Source organism: Seriola lalandi, unplaced genomic scaffold (assembly GCF_002814215.2).
Source record: "Seriola lalandi dorsalis isolate HSWRI2012SDOR001 ecotype SW California unplaced genomic scaffold, Sedor1 jcf7180002054258, whole genome shotgun sequence".
Taxonomy (NCBI): Eukaryota; Metazoa; Chordata; class Actinopteri; order Carangiformes; family Carangidae; genus Seriola; species Seriola lalandi.
The window spans coordinates 243,417-260,966 of NW_019524811.1; the positions used below are offsets into that span (position 1 = coordinate 243,417).

Here is a 17,550-nt window from a genome sequence, read left to right on the forward strand (position 1 = left end):
GGAAATAGAAGCAAAACAAGAGGAGACTCCTCTTGGTTAGTAAAGGAATTAAGTTTGATGCAGAACTCGCAGCCCTTCTTCAACACTGGTAAGTGAACAGCTGTTAATGCTAACGTTAGCTATGTAGCAATAGCAAAACTCACAAATTGCTCCTTTAACGGCGAGCTCATGCTGCACTGGTGAAGGTCCAACCAATAAAGCCAGCACAAATGGTCTGACTCAGACTTAACAGTCCACTGAAGGCACATCATACAGTATAATGTCACTGCAGGCCTGTTATTATGAGCCAAACAACAGCACTGCAGTGAGCAGAATATATTCAGTCCGAGACTCCAGTCCAAAACCTACTGAATGACCTTTATTCATATAACATCTTGGCCCAAACTGAGCCTGCTGCTTTAAGATAGAGTTGCATTACGGGTTGTTTTCTGCCTAAAAGTTGCAAGGCCAGTGGATTTCAGTGAATTGAGTTCGTCAGCCCCGAGAGTTTTTTCCAGTAAACCCAGTTTAACCCACCAGAGCTTTCTGCTAGATCACGTCAGCGACATGTTTTACTGCCACAGAGTAAATCAATGTCCAACAAGGGGAAAGTGTCTCGTTAAGTCTTTACTGCAGGAATGAACGTCATGGAGTGAGTTAGAAAAACTGTATATTGTTAAGAAAATCAATGTTACAAGATACCGCGTCCTAAAATAAATAAAAACTGAAGATAAATAATAAAAGTCTTCCTCTTCCCATGGTTCCTACAGTGACTGCTGAGTGTGAGACAGTGACGCATGAGAAAAACAGAAGCTAGATAAATCATCATTCACTGGAACTCAGAGGTTAATGCTGATTCTGTTTTACATGGTAAAAATAGAATTAGGCCAGGAGGCAATAATTTGTCATGTTCCTTCTTAAGCACTTGATTTCAACGAAGAAAGTTAAGACCACTTTGCTGATTCAGATCATTTTGTACGTTTTCGTTACTTTTAAAAGCGGCTGTAATTTAGTTTCTACAAAGACGATGTGAGGAGGTGAAGGAGGTCGCTCGTAGTGATGAACCTCACCTGGATCTGCAGCTCCCCAGAGCTCTGCAGAGCTTTATAGTGAGTTTCAGCTCATTGTTTAGTGTCAGTACAACTTCACTGTTCTGGTTCAATCTTTGCTCGTAGTTGTTTTGTTTTTTTTCCCAGCTGCAGCTGTTTTCAGAGAAAACTGAAAATCCACTGTCCATGACCGGATCAGCAGCAAACAGCAGACAGACTCAGTCAGAGAGCAGCTGGTGAACACAGTGGAGCATTTAGCAGCTGATGAGCCAGAGATTTCCCTCAGGAGCTGGTGGAGACCAAACACAGAGCTAAAAGAGAGAGAGGGAACACTGGACTGAGAGTCATCAGGTGACTGTAAACATGACTGCAAATGAACTATTATGTCACTCTGAAACTATATCAGCTTAAAAGGTGATGATGCCTCCGTGTTGTTATTACAGGTTTAACTTAAACAAGCCTCTCACGTTCAGTTGATTTCAAATCATCCATCTGCAGTGAAGTTATCACCTCATCGTGTCCGTGGTTCTTTCAGCCTTTTGTTTTTTTATGTTGTTTTTTTGGGGCATTCTGTGCGTTATTGTAATGGTTTTTACCCTGGTAAGAAAACACTGTGTATCACGGCTGAGCTGACAATCACACCTTCAGGTACCTGTGGGGGGAGCTGCGCCGCTAAAAGCTACTGATTCAGTCAGCGACAATAATGAGTCAGAGCGGTCGGTTCAGCTGGAGGACTCTGCGTTAAAGATTCATGTACAACACACCTCTATTATTTACTTTTACAGAGGTCTTTAAAATGTTAAATACGTCTAACCTTGTTTTGTGTAACTGTGTAAAAAATCTGGTGTTTCAAAAGGAGGGGGTGGTGATCTTATAATCAGGGTCATCGTCTATTCAGGCCACTACGGAAATTAAAGGAATCAATTTGAGTGGGTCTGTGCATGCTCTCGTCCTAATCACACAGATCCACGTTCAGACAGGCGAACGTTCACCTCTTAATCCATGTGATAAATTGCTGTCTGATGGCGAACGGATCATTATCAGGAGCCGTCTTCACAGACCGCCACTGGCCCTCCACCAGCTGGCCCCTCGCCGAGACTGTTAACATGATTTCAACATGACTAAGACAGTACGAATACACATGGCGCTGTCACAAAGACGTACACACACACACACACACACACACACACACACACACACACACACACACACACACACACACAGGTGCTTTCCCGGGGACTGACGACATGAGCTGCATGTCAGAGCTCTGCTAAATGATCCTCTTCCCTTCTCTCTCCATCCTCACACTCCGTCTTCCTCCTCCCTGTTCAGACTGTCTCTCTCTCATTTTCTCTGTTGATCCTCTCCTCTCCTGAGTCTCTCGGCGCCCCCCCCCCCCCCCCCCCCCCCCCCCCCCGTGCCGCGCTCTCGCAGACGAATCCCTAATGTTTTATCAGCGACCAAGAGGATGCTGTCAAGGAATAAATAACCATCGCATTTGGTGATTGCTTGATGAGATGTAATTAGGCGTGCCGACTGGAGATTAATCACGAGAAGTCAGCCGTCTCGTGCTGAAGCGCCGCTCTCAAGGAGGCAGCCTGGGATTAAAAGGGAGCGACATGAAGATGTGCAACATATACTCAGTAACCAATTCTGTTTAATTACAGATTTAATTATTAAAGTGACAGAATTATAGTTTAATAGTCGCCTCTCCTCCTCCTCAGTACAGGATAAAATTAATCTGAATTATAGATACACATTTTAGCTCAGCTGCTTGTTAATTTGATATATCCTGGTTGAGTCCATCACTGTGTCCTTGGCTTGAAACTCTCGGATAAAGGTCACCACATGAGTGAAACATCCCGTTAATTCTGTTTTTCAATGTGTCTCCAGATACCAGCTGATCTAACTCCAGTATTGATCTAATGCTGTGGTCAGTTGTTCTGTGTCCAGCTGGTTCTGGACGCATCATGAGTCTGAGACATTTGGCTTTTAATTCCACCTCCTCCCGAACACACACATGACATCCAGTCCTGTTCAAACCTCCTTAACTACAGGACAAGTTGTGATGCCATTTATGACAAAACCTCACAGAGAAGCCTCGCCAGCGTCGCTGGGTCAGAGGTAGTAAATTCAAACACTAAAAAACTTGAATAGAAGAAAGGTTATGACACATGAAGCGAAAATATAAATTGGGCCAGAAAAAGAAAAAGGAACTGTGCAAGAAACAAGGAGGGAAATGTGTCAAAACAAAAAATATTAAAGTGCTGAGAATGTCCTGAAAAAGGAAAAGGAATAGAGACAAGGCTGAAAGACAAACAAGAAAAGAAAAACATGATGATCGTCGACATGGAAGAGAAAGAGCGAGACAGAAATGGGAGAAGGGGGGACAGGAGGAGTAATCACAGAGAAAGTCTCCCCTACCTCTGGCCATTGCTGCTCCCACTATAGTCCATGTAACATCCCTGTTTAGTCGTTCAGTGAAGAGCCAGCCAGTCAAAACAGCCAGTCAGTCAGTGGAGTCGTGGCTGGTGTGGACCGGTGTCTGGTTCCCAGCAGCAGCAGCAGCAGCAGCAGCAGCAGCAGCAGCCGAGTCAGAGTCGTCCTCTCCACTCAAACAATCACTCGGCTACATGCAGCACGACAGCAGAGGCTCTGGAGCCTCGGCAGGGACAGCAGCAACATCCCTCCCATCCACCCTGAATTAATTAAGCTTTTTTCTCCCTCGGCTGCCCTCCCTCTCTCCCTCTCTCTCTCTGCTCTCTCTCTCTCCGTCTCTCTGATTCTCATGTGCGCATGGTTAACGCTCCCTCTCTCTCTCTCTCTCTCTCTCTCTCTCTCTCTGCTTCCCCCTGTGTTCAGTTTCCTCTCTCGCTCTCTTCCCTCTTTCTGACTCACTGATCAACAGCTGCAAACAGGTCGTCTTTTCCTTCTTCATTTCACCTTCTGCGTCTGTTTTGTTGTTGTTTTTTTTTTTGCTACAGTCAAAAACAAATCAACGAACAGGAAAAATAAATTAATATTCATCTTTATTTGTGAAGAGAATGCTTCAAACTTCAAAACTGTGACTGAGAATAGTTGTTTGCTTTTTTTCCCTCCAAAAATTTTACTTTTAAAAAGCGGCTGTCAAGACATAAAAATACATGAACGGGTGCTGCACAATTAAATAAGAAGAAGAAGCATTTCAAACAAGTGCACCGTCCCCCGAAGAGGAACAGCAGCATCAGTCATTTCATCAAAATTCCCCCCAAAAAAACAATTTACGTTCAAGTGACAAAGCCCTCTAGTGGCCGTAGGAATTACAACGGGAGCGAAGGTTTGCACGAGGTCGGGATGGACGGAGACTGCCGTTTCCAAAAGCGCAACGAAGATGTAAAGGTGGACTGGTGAGGAGATATTTGTGGCTTCGGGACGAGGGAACAGGAAGTGCTATAACGCTAACTCATTTCCGGGGTTTTACGACTCATTCCTGCAGCGCTCTGTAGTCGTCTTCACTCAAACCGAGATGTTTTCCCCGAAACCGAACCAAGTGCATGAACCCAACCAAACCTTAGCCATCACGTTATCACATCATCAAACTGATTTATTTCAGAGTATGGTCTCAGAAGGCCCAGATGAACTATATCTTTCTGCCGACAGGGCGTCATATCAGGCGCCATTTTTGGGGTAAACAACATTTTTATTTTCTGAGCGGAGAAGTAAGAGACGAGCTCCAAGTTATATATTTTTTCTTGCACCGAATGTCAAAATAAAATAATTCTTTATGATGTCAATCAGTGATGTACATGCTAGGAATAAAGAAATTATATCTGAGAAACGCTGGATATAATTCAAGCTCAGTTCCCAACATTTTTCATGCTGGACATTTTTCTAGAGGAATGTGTTTTCCATTGAGAAGAAGACCACAGAGAATAGTCTCAGAGTCCGACGCTGGAGCAGGTCCTGGCAGTGGCCACTAAAGGGTCCGGGTCTCAGTTTGCCCCGAGCATGCAAACACACACACACACACACACACACACACACACACACACACACACACACACACAATTTTTTTTTTAGCTACAGCTGTAAAAGCTACTGCAGTCCAATACAACTGTTCATTCGTATGTTATACATTTAGGGGGTTTTTAATATTCAGATTTAGTTGCCATTATTTGGCGATGTGTAAATTCATTTACATTTACACACAATTCAAATATATGTTTATTACAGAGAGAAGCTTCTTCTACAACCTTTAACTATGAGCTCAGTGTTGAAGCATATAATCAAATGACCATCTCAGTGACATTATAAAGCATCATAAAAGGCGACATTATGGCAGACTGTATTGGACTGTACAGGTGTACCTAATAAAATGATCGAGTGTATTACAGCAGCTGTTTATCCAGAGATGGCCTCACCCTCCTGGTTGCCTTGAGTCATTGTGGGTTTAACCCCTTTACATCTTCTTGCAGGTCTATTTTTTTTATATTTTTTATTCAGATTTGCTTTATTACCATGTCTTTAATTAATCATAATATTTGTGATGCATGTTATAAAAGTGCGGATAATAATCCAGGGAGTAATGGAACAAAAGATAAAAACGCTTTAGTATCTATAAAGTAAATAAATCAAACAAGAATTGAACTTTCTCTCGGGCCAAGAGAAAAAAAATCAACATTAACTTTATTTTACTTTACTTTTTATATTTCATGTCTTTCTTTGTGTTGTTTCCTCCTTTACTATTACATGATGTCTCTGTCTGTTTCTCTTTCTCTCCCCCTCACACCCACACACACAAACATGAGAGTACATCCTGCACAGTGTGTCACACAACTCTAAAAGGTGTCACTGCAATGTGTCGGCCTGTTGTTGTGCTGCTGGCTATTTCTGTAGTGAAGTCATTGATGAATAAAGCCAGTAGCGTCCATCCATCTGTCCTCCCTCCCCTTTTCTCACAGCTCCTCTAACAGCACTAATACACACACACAGAAGCACACACACACCCAAACACACACTGTACATGAACCAATTTTCTTTTTCTTCTTCTTTCTCTTTCACATGTGGTGGTGAAAGCCTCATTTCACAGAATCCTGCATCGCTTCCTGCTGCTGTAGACGTGAGCTAAAAGAGGCTGATCCCCAGAGAAACAAGAGGAGCCCGCATTATTTTTCTCGTCTCTCTCTCTCTCTCTCTCTCTCTGTCTCTCTCCCCTCTCTCCTTCCCCTCCCCTCATTCTCATATTTCCATCTTCCTGTCGCCTGGAAGTTACACCGACCTCTTGTCAGATTCAGTGAATATAATTTCTGCTGCTTCTCGTTTGTCTGTAATTCTGTAACAGCAGTCAAACAAAGCAGAGGCGAGATGGATTGGTATATAAAAAAAAGAAAGAAAAAAAGACAAGAAGCAGCATTGAGCGTGCACTGTAAAGCCACGACCCAAAGATGGGGACAATCCAAACGATGGGAACTCTGTGGAAGGACAAGCTAAAAAACCTACAGGGCATGAACTAATCCTAAAAGGGAAATTGGCTCTCCTGCTGCCTTGGTTCTCCTAAGCAGCCCAGAGGAATGTGATTGTGTTGGAGGAGAAAAACACGATTCGCTCCAAGTTTCTACCACTTCCCAAAGAATGTCTGACATTCACTGATAACTTTCAACCGCCTGGCCGGTGGATTTTTCGAGGCGGCGAGAGGAGGGAGGAAAGAAAAGGGGGCCTGCTGTAAGTCAGCGATGATGATGCAACGGCGAAGGCAAAGGTCACATGGCCGCGGATAAAGTCACATTCCGCTAATTGAAACTTGAATATCAGCCGCCGGCAACGAGTGAAAAGACGGAGCTTAAACTGCTGCCACAGAAACAAATGGCCCTCAGCTTAATTTGAGAAGCAGACAAACAGGATAAAAATAGCCCCAACGTTGCCTCTTTTGTGATCAAGAGCAGATTGTTTTCATCTGGCTAATGTTTCACATTTGGAGTAATTCAATTACAACTCTCCTTAAAAAGATCCTGTCGTGGACTTTATGTTTTATGCCAGAAAATATATAAAAAATGATCTTGCCACAGACGCTGTGATGGGTAACCTAATTACTGCTTGAATTATTATCTGTGACAATGTTTTTTTTTCCAGTGTAAGAAGTGCAATGTTTTTGTTCATAGCTACTTATACGTCTAGCTGTTGGGGAGCAACATCATCATTCATTTCTTATCATGTTTGTGTCCACCTGATGAATGTAAATGCAGTATTTCCTCTCTTTTAGCTCTGTGTTTGGTCTCCACCAGGTGGCGACCTCCTGAGGCTCTTCGAATGGCCGCTAGAGTCTGGCTCCCAGAGTGATTCAATCCCCACAGACTCCCACGTTAAAATCACAGACTATAAATAAAGATGGATGAAGCCTCCCTGACGTCACCCATAGTAATTTCTGAAGAACATGTAAACATGTTTATTTCTGGTGAAGAGTTGGACAGTTGCTCAACTTTACTTCAGAAATAAACATGTTTACAGCCTGGTCCAAAAAACGGCAAATTGTACAGCAGGTGAATCATTATATAACTCACCTGTTTCATTAAGGGTTTAAGTTCTGCATAATTGAGGGGGCGTGGCCACTTTGAGTGACAGGTGGGTGAGTGCACGCTTGCTGCAAACCGGCATGCACCGAAATCTCGCCTTCATATGTGCTTTTCCCTCTTCGCCCATTTTTGGACTAGCCGTGAGTTAGGCGGAGTCAGACACTGCCAAGATGGCAACGGCGGTGCAGCTCACTCTGAGCTTCAAAACCGCTCTTCATAAAACCTGTAGGTGACGTCACGGAGGCTACCTCCATCTTTAGTTACAGGTTATGGTCTCCACCAACTCCTGAGGGAAACATCTGGCTGCTCAGCTGATAAATGCAGCGCTATGTTGAGCAGGTAGACGACAGTGGCTTTTTACAGCTGTATCTCTGATAACAGCTGCCGGCTGTGGCTGAAAACAATGCAAAAGTCAAGTGAAACAGTGAAGTTGTGGTCCGGACAGCTAAACAATGATCTGAAACTCAGCGTAAAGCTCCGTGAATCAGAGGGGGAAGCTGCAGATTCGGGTGTAGCTTCATCTCTAAACGCTCTTCACACCGTCATGTTGTTTTCACATTCATATTAATTACAGCTGCTTTAATGTTAGGGAAGTTCTGTGGTTTTGGTTTAATCTTCTTCCCCTTTTCTTGGTGAAAATGAGTTGTGCAGTAAATATGAAGCTATCACCAGCAGCTAGTTAGCTTAGCACAAGGGCAATACAATCTGCTCACCAGCACCTCTTAAACTCAGTGATTAATATGTTAAAGCTCGTTTCCTTCCTTATTAATCTGCACAGAAAAAGAAATTGATTTGTGGTTTTAGGGGCAGATGTCGTTGCCATTGGACGGAGCTGACTCATAAATCCTGTACATGGAAAACGGTCCATGGTTGAAAAGGTTTTTTGGGGAAATAACCGCCTTTACAGTAGAACCTAATCATCGCTTAGTGAAATGAGACAAAGAAAGCAAATCAAAACAAGAAACCTCCTCTACAGTTTCCCTGATTGACTGTTTTCTTCCTTTTTTTTTTTTTTCCATTCATCAAACCTGAAGTGTGTGGGCTCGGACACGGGCGGCTCTAACCGTCCAAGCGATGAGACGAGAGTGGGGCTTTGGGCTGGTTTTTCATCACAGGGAGAAACAGCAGTTGCAACATCAAGAGCGTTATATTGGTTAGACTTCAGCAGCGGTTTGTGAGTAGATTTAAAGATGCAGACTGAAGGTCGCGAGTCAGTTTCATGTGACACCTGCTACGAGGGGGGAAAGAGACGCTGGAGGATGCGTCTGCTGCCACAAAAACTCTGCTTCTTTGTTTTTACCTCTGGAGACCCCCTGTAACTGTTTTCACCACACGCTGCTGTTTCCCTTCCTCTGAACATCACATTTGTCTTCATTACCATACGTCACAGCAGCCAAGAGGCCAGTTTCCTCAACAGCAGTTTTTACAGTTTGAGTTGTAGACACGTGGAAAACAAACAGTCTACACACACCTCGCCAACGTGTATACATCGTTGACTACACGCCACCCACGCCGGCGGTGTTTCACACACTAACAATAAATACAACAACTGCAAAACAGGAAGTGGGAGGCAGCAATAAATGGACCAAAAACAGATGCGAGGGGCTTAAAGAGCCTCACGAGCAGTGAAGAGGGACAATAACAAGACAACACTCGAAAGGTTTTTCTGTTCCACTGCTTCAGCCGGTTTTCACTCAGCGACACACACACCTCCCCGTCTGTCCGGCCCACTCATCCGAGCTCCATTCATCTGCATCAACACCTCCCCCGAAACGTATGAATCAAATCATCAAAAAAAGAAATCAGTCAGGGATGCTCTCTAGAGCCACCGGTAACATTTGTACACATTTCATATTGGAGCACTCTCACGGCTGCTAAGTGGCTGACGACTCAATTACTGAGAAGAGTGGGTTGTGTTTTTTTGTTTTTTTTTGTACACTGGCCTTGACATCAAGCTTTCATTCCTCCATCAGCTGGCAGTCGTTTCTGAACAGGCACACACACACACACACACACACCACACACACACACACACACACACTGAGGATTATTTAATAATTTCACAGATGAAGTGAGTTCATCTAAAAGCAGCCAGTTCTCAGGGACTTTTGCAGAATTCAAAGAGGGAACCTTTGAATTCAGAATTAAAAAACTGAACTAAAAATAAAACTAAATGGTCTTTGTTTTGTTTTCCTGGCAGCGAACAGAGCGAGAACAAGAACAAAGCTGAACATTTAAGTTTGAAGTCCATAAGATTTTCAGTGTGTTTGACAGAATACAACAGAAGAGCAGCTGCTGTATCTGTTTACAGTGCAGCCAAACAAACGCATGTTGTTTTAATAAAGAAGTCAGTCGATAATAATCGCAACCACAGTGTGATTTCATTCCTGCAAAGATTTAAATTTCTCAACAATGAACTAATCTCAGAGACGAATACATTTTGTTTCTTTAGGCTGCTTCACAATAATCTCAGAGACGTGTGATGTTTGTATTAGCAGTAACTGAATACAGGTCTGATTGTGTGTGGACAGAAGAGTAAAGCTGTTAAATCCAGCACAGGACGCCGCCACTATTCACTTCTGTTACTCAATGTAATTTCATTGCATTTTCATTTTACCTGATTACTGTGCGACATGCAGAAATATTAAATCTTTCAGTCACAATCTGTATATAAAAATCTTCCTATACATGCCCCTGTATTCTCTGCTGTCTAAAAACTTCCACTGTCCTCATGTAATTACACATGTCTGAACACTGACGCCTGGACTCGCTCACGGACTCAGCTCGTCTTTGTTCAGAGGTGACGTTTAGCCTGTGAATGTCTCGGGCTTATGGGTAATGATATTCATTAAAAGGCTGCTCTAAACTATTAAAATAGAAAATAATATTACATTATCAAAAAAAACTGTACTTAGTTAGTAATAGTTAGTAGGTGTGTTACAAATCTCAAATGGATTCTGAATTATGTTGTTGTAGTTCTTCAAACCAGGAAATGCAGGTTTCACTTCAGCTCTCTGTAAAAGCTTCTAAACTGAGAGGTAATTACTGAATGTAAATACAATGAATGGCAACTGCAGGAAAAAAATGCAGACATGAAAAACAGGGTTTGATTTCGTGAGAATCTTCAGGATTAAAATTTGAAAGGGCTTTCTGAGAAAGAGAAGAAACCAAGAACAACATGTACGAGGACATGAGCGTTTACTGTCAACCCTCCGGTGGCTGAACGGCTGTAATGTATAGGCAGCCAGTCCAGATACATCACAGCCAGCCGATAAAGGGATTCATATCTGGACTATTGAGCGGCCTGGACTTCCTCTGGGGAGAAGCGCCATCAGAACGAGTCAATGCCGAACAATCTCTCTGAGCTCCCACAATACATTATCTGAATTTGATACACAGGGAAATCAATTGGACTGATGAAATGCCAGTGTGATAATTATTCCGTTTTCTCAACTGAAACCGTTTGCCAATACCGTTCAGAAACACAGATGAAGTCAGCGTTCGCAGAGGGAAGCAGAAACTCCTCCAGGGCTCAGTTTTTATTCATTAATTAACTCCCAGGCTCCATCGGGGCAGAGTGATGAAGCTGCCTCTCCTCCGCCAGCTGCTAATCCCATGCACAGGTTTGACACTTGGGACCAAAAGTGGAGGTGGGAGGGGGGGCAAAGTGAGTCAGTGAGGATCAATTTATTGATCGACTTCGTCCTTTTCTAGCCCAATTATATCAGTGCGTATGACTTTCCTCTGTCGTCAGGGCGGTAATGCTGCAGCTGCTCCAAACAGCAGCGAGATGTAAAGACACGGGAGCTTCAGCTGACGGAGATACTGTCGGTCGGTGTGAAGGTCAGTGCGCAGGATGGCAGCTCGCGTCTGTTGCCATATCGGACTTAAATGACGTCAGAGATCTCAGCAAATTCACTTGGTGAGTGCGGCGATATAATGGCTGATAGAAACAATGGCTACAAGTGCAACAAATAACATTAAAGCTTTAATAAAGCCTTTATCTTTTAAAGGCCAATTTTATCGATTAACTTTGTCTTATCGTGTTGTCTTCTCGACCTAAAATAAATAAACTAGATTTATCCTTTGATTTACTTTGATGCGAGCTGCACTGATGCGTAGTGAACAACTGGGAGCAAAAGAGGAAGTAGTGCGACACAAAGGCCACAGAGCGAGGAGGTCGGGGGCGGATGGATGGGACAACAAAACTAAACGTTAGACTTTAACACTGGAGACAATCGTTCCCTGACTATAAGCAAATGTTTATTATTGTAACCATGACAACACAGGTCCTCTAACCTTAACAAAGCAGTCATCTAACCTAAAACCTAGATAATGCGGTAATGCATCAGAAAGCTGTTTTCCAACCGCCAAAAAACATCATAAGAAGAAGAGTGTTTTTATTTTTGTTTCGCCTGTAATGAAGGCAGGGCGGAGCCTGCATCAGCCTGTAATCCAAGGTTTTTGTTTTTGAACTGCTGCATCAGTCATTTCATGCAGGTTGAATAAAGTTTCCGTTGCAGCTACGGTTCCCCGGTCCGACACGTCGAGGCTTGTTGGAGGTTTTTCTTCCTGTTTAAAGGGAGTTTTTGTGCTGCTCTTTGTGGGAACGGTTGGGTTTCTCTCTAAAATAATGTGAAGTCTGAAGCTGAATTACATTTGTAAACTGATCTGTTTTGAGTTGTGCTGCTTTATGACACATTAACTGGTAAAAAAAAAATATATATAGATAGTCACACTGGTTTTTCTTGGCTTCTATAACTAATCTCTCTCACTGTGATTCCATAGTAATAATAATAATACAGCACAGTGGCGACGACTGGGAGCTGGGGGTGGATGGATCGCAGGAGGTTCTACTGAGAAAGAAAATCTCAGAGCAAAAAAAACCTAAGAAACGAAGGTGAACTGGTTCATTTTAATGTGTGAGAACGGAGCTCGCTCTTGGGAAGCGTGAACTTACACATCGGCTTCCCTCCGATACAACCAAGCAGCAGGAGATATGCCACAGGTGAACTGAGGATCGTGAAGGTTTGGTCAGGTGTAGGTGTAAAAACAACTTGTGAATAGAACAATTGGTTTTGTCTCTAAGAACCACAGTGACGCGTCACATCAGTAAATGTTTATACGTATATAATCATATTTTTATAGCTGTGCTTCCTCGGACTTGGGGTCTGAATATACCAATGTTTTAAATCTATCACTACATTAAGTCATCATCTTGTTTCTTATTGATTCATCTAATTATTTTCAGACTGTTTTATCTCATGTTTACTGAACCTCATTGTCACTTTTCTCTCCCACCAATGTTGTAAAACCTTTAAATGTTTTTACATCATTTGTTTTTTTATTGTTCATCCTCAGTTTTATCTTGTCTTGTAAAGAACTTTGTCACTGTGTTTTGAAAGGTGCTATATAAATAAATCTTATTATTATTATTATTATTATTATTATATGCAGATGATATGAACAAACTGCATATTTTGACATTTAATTTAAAGAACTTGTTGCTTTTCCCCTGTGATTCCATAACAATGTGAAATGTTTTATGTTATTATAAATCTGAATTATTACACAGGCTTCATACAATAAGAAAAATATATGTCCAAACAAAATAAAATGCATGTGTTTCTATTGATGTGAAGGTAAAACAATGCAGTGATTTCCCGTGATCATTAATCTTAATCTGGAGCACACACTCTCTTGAAATCGTCCCAGATGGCCGACTCGTGTGGGTGGATGTGGGAGCCGTCGGGATGCAGAGGAGGCGCTGAAGGACACTAATATCAAGGACGGCTTTGATCCTACGAGGTAAATCCCTCTGTGATGCCACTGAGCCACTCCACTTTCCACATGCTGACTGTTAATGAGAAAACACGAGCCGTGTTCCTCGGTCGTCAGGGGCTGAACGCAGCGTGGAGGCAGGAATCTAGCTGCTTATTCAAGCCAAGAACTCGTGCATATTACGCACAGTAATGAATGTGCGTCATGCAAAATGAATCAAAGTAGAAAAATAAGACTTTATTAAGACTTCATGTGCAACACAACCAAAGGGATAGTTATTTATTATTCAGCTCTGTGCTGAACAATTAATCTAAATATTATCCAAATCGCAACGCTGTCATTATTTTTTTTTTATGAAGGTTAAATGTGTCACAAGGGGCCATAAATGAAGCGTTGTGGTGCTACAGAGACACCACGGCCTATAAATCATATTCTCCAGATTCAAGGGAACATGCTTCATTTTGTCGATCACAATATCATTTGTTTTGCGTATCGTTCAACCCGAGATCTGCATCTCCTGCCGGAACCTGGAGCGGCAGTGAGTCACGATAAATCCCCATTAATCATAATCATTTCTTTAATTCTTTAAGCTTTTTATTTACAGAATAGACATTAAAAACAGATATAATTAAAAAAAATTATAAATTGTTTATGTAATAATAAATGAGGTCATCTCCCCTCAGCTTTACAGTGAGTTTCAGCTCATTGTTCAGCTGCTTGGATCACAGCTTTACTCTTTTGTTTCACTCTCACACAAACTTTTAGCAGCTAAAAAGCGCAATATTTCCCTCAGGAGCTGGTGGAGACCAAACACAGAGCTAAGAATACAATAATTAATGTTTTATTTTTACTCCACACAGTCAGCAAGAGTTACTTGTGCAGCAACAAAGCAAAACCAAAGTGAAAATAACACTGCGGGGGAAATCAAGTCACGGGTGTTCACAGTGGAAGTCAAGAACTTTATCCCTCATTCCTTTTCCACTCTCTTGTTTTTTTACATCATGGCATGTATGAAATTTGCACTACAGCTGTTCTTAGTACAGATGTGTGGCCTTTTCCTGCTGACCTCAGCTTCCCAAGCAGCCTCTGAATTATTCAAATGTTCACTTCAATTATTTAATCTTTAATTCAAAAGAAAAACGCATAAATTGGATTTAAAATATTCAAATGCATTAGAGATCCAGAGACGCAGCTGCTTGAATGTGCAATCCATACAATAATAAGAGCCGAGACTGAAGTGAGGGAAGATGAAGCTGAAGTCTCAGCCACACTGAAGGAACCTGGCTGCCAAGTTCGATATCGTACTTACAGAGCTGTTCGTTTCTTTACGTTTCATTTGAACATGAAGTCACATCAACCATCAGCTCAGTCTATAAGGAACAATGGGGACGAGGCTGGTGGAGGGACGTCATGAGACGCTCCGGTGCAGAACATTCACTCAGCGTGGGACGTTTTTATCTTTTCATCTCAGCGCCGGCCCGACGGGAAAAACCCCTGCTGCTCCAGGTGAGCAGTCCGAGCTGCGCTGCCTCCACACCTGCACACGTGTTGATCTGCTGCAAGTCTCGACTTCCTCTTTCCTTCCAAACATTTCTTACACTCCTCTAAAAACTGCCATGTCATAAATGATCTGTTGGGTCACTCCTGAGGACGCCGGCGTAGGACAGAAGTGGGAGATTCCACCACCTCGTCAAACTGCAGACCTGCGACCTGACAGGTTTCTCACCTGTAAGCCTCACCTTTCCTCACCTCCGCCTCTGTGAAGGTGTGAAGGCGGGAGCCGCAGGTTCTCTTTAATGTGAAAATGAAGCGAGATGAGCGGATGCAGGCAGCCGGCAGCAGGGGTTTGAGGTTTCTCTGTGACATTAGCAGAACGGTGGACATCTGGGCAGAGAGCAACGACGGCGGCAGACGGCAGAACGGCAGAGAGAGGTCACTGCTCCCAGATGGAAATGTCACAAAGACCTTTGTGCTCACAACAATTTGACATTCAAATCAGTCATTTGCCATTTTTACAAACGATGATCCCCAGCGTACATTACGGACACCCGCAATCACGCGAGGACTCACACAATTATACTGAGGACACACACCGACAGACAGAAAGCTTATATTTCCATGTGGGCCTGCACTCATTCACTCATTCACTCACTCATTCACTCATTCACTATCTCAGAAACTATGAGGGGAAGTGACATGACATTTTTTTCTACAGACATTCATTCAAGTGTATATATAGTTTTTGTGTGTAATATGTTCTAACTCTGGAAAACAAATCTCCCAATCTCCACTCGCGAATATGTTTCAACGAAAAACATAATAACACCTGGAAATAACGTTTCATAGACATAAAAATGAAGCAGCTTTACTTCAGACCTAAATGGTCAGACCCCACCTTCCATCACATTCAACCTGCCCACTCATCAATATGTGATTATGGCAAATTTGCCCAGTGACACCAAAAAATTACTGCCTACGCCAACTTCAAACAAACTTTAACACATTTAAATTAGAAATACATGAATAAGTTAGAAATGTCTAAATAATGTGAGTGAAATTTGTTTTCCTCTCAGCTGGATACATCACTGTATCTTCCACTATATCCAACTGATTTACAGTCCTGACCTTGCAGTGCCCTCTCTCTGCAAACACATCAAGATAAATCACACACCAGAACGACGAAATAATGAGACTGATGTCGACCCAAACATTAGTGAAACTCCCTGCTCCTCATATCAGAAGTGCACAAGCTGTGTCATATGAGGAAAAAGAGAAGGCCGAATGGGCAATTAGCAGATTAGTGAATCCCCAGCTGAATGGTCATCTGATTAGTTTGGCCCTTAAGCCTTATGTGATCATCCTGGAATCATTTTCTTTCATTTCCGCTGCTGGCCGTGGATGTATTCCAGCTGCTGGGAGTACACACACTGATGTACTGTTCCTCCATCTCCAAAAAAGCTGCGCTCTTAATGTGATTAGCATGCTTTAGTGTACAAGCCCCGCTGTGGAAGTCTAGATAACCAATTACAGAAGAGAAGGCAACCCCAATGGAAATACTCCCGCAAAACTGAAGTGTAGGAAAAAGGAAATACACAGAAACAATTTTTTAAAACAATACTAAATGCGCAGTATATTTTACACTGAAGATGAAGCGTTGGTTTCTTTCCTCTCCTCGGCGGAGATACTGCTCACTCTCATTAAAACGCCTCGCTGCTGGTCCTCTGGTGATGAAGGCTCATGTGGTTAAATCAGCAAGCTGTCCAGTACGGCTGAATTAGTTTCCTGAGGAACTTGAGTTATTTAAATAATAGAAATGCTTCAAAGCCTCATTTCAATCATGGACAATCTCCTCGGTCACAAAGCTCAGTCACCAAGACTTGTATAAAACCTCCTCCGAATGAAACAACAGAACATGTACTTTGTCTACAGGTTCTCCTCAGCAACACATGGAAGACGTTAGGGAACCACTGCGGCCATGTTTTAGTCTCTCGGACACGGGAAACGAACAGCGAGCTCGCACTGAACCGTCATGGACCTTAACTGTCATCACCTGCATGTTGAGTCTGCAGCTACATTAGCTTCCCTTTCAGTCAACCCTCCAGCTCATGTCATATAAAAGTTACTAGATTTTTTCTTTTTTCTTTGATAGCGTTTCCGTTAATGTCTGAGTCGCCTTGATGTATCTGCTCTGCTTTTTTTTTTCTTGCATTTTTGGACATTTTCGTGCCTCTATTAGAGATTTGACAATTTAAAAAAATGATTCATATAGAACTAATTTGCAACACATCCAGTGGCATTACTGTTAAGTTTACAGTGACTTGCGACAAAAGGTGTGTATTATCATCTAACCGAAACCACAATTTTTCCCAAACCAAAGTTCTTTTGTTGCTGAAAACATAACCACAGACTCAGGATATGAATCTGGAGTCAAAGTCTTTGTCTGTCCATCACCCAATGAGACAATGTTCTTCATTCACTAAAAAAATGCTAGCTGTGAACATGATCCAGGCATCACAACATAGTCATTTTGAAAACAACTCAGTAATATATAAACATAATCTCTGTGAGAGTCTCCAGACAGACTTGAGCGCTGCAGCTCACGGCCTGCAAGTCCAACTTTTTAAAAATGATTTCATATTCTTTGGTGCAAGGATGGTGCCCCCTTGATTTGCATTAATTCAACAGAATACCAT

At 42.5% G+C, this 17,550-nt stretch overlaps 1 protein-coding gene across 1 annotated transcript in view; it reads right to left on the minus strand.

The window, feature by feature from the left end:
- The window catches only part of dgkg (diacylglycerol kinase, gamma), a 103,593-nt gene extending 99,740 nt beyond the window's left edge, over positions 1-3,853 (minus strand). Inside the window, exon 1 of the mRNA XM_087173612.1 lies at positions 3,453-3,853. The gene's annotated coding sequence lies outside the window, so the exon portion shown is untranslated. The remainder of the gene's footprint in view (positions 1-3,452) is intronic.
- Positions 3,854-17,550: the final 13,697 nt, after the last annotated feature.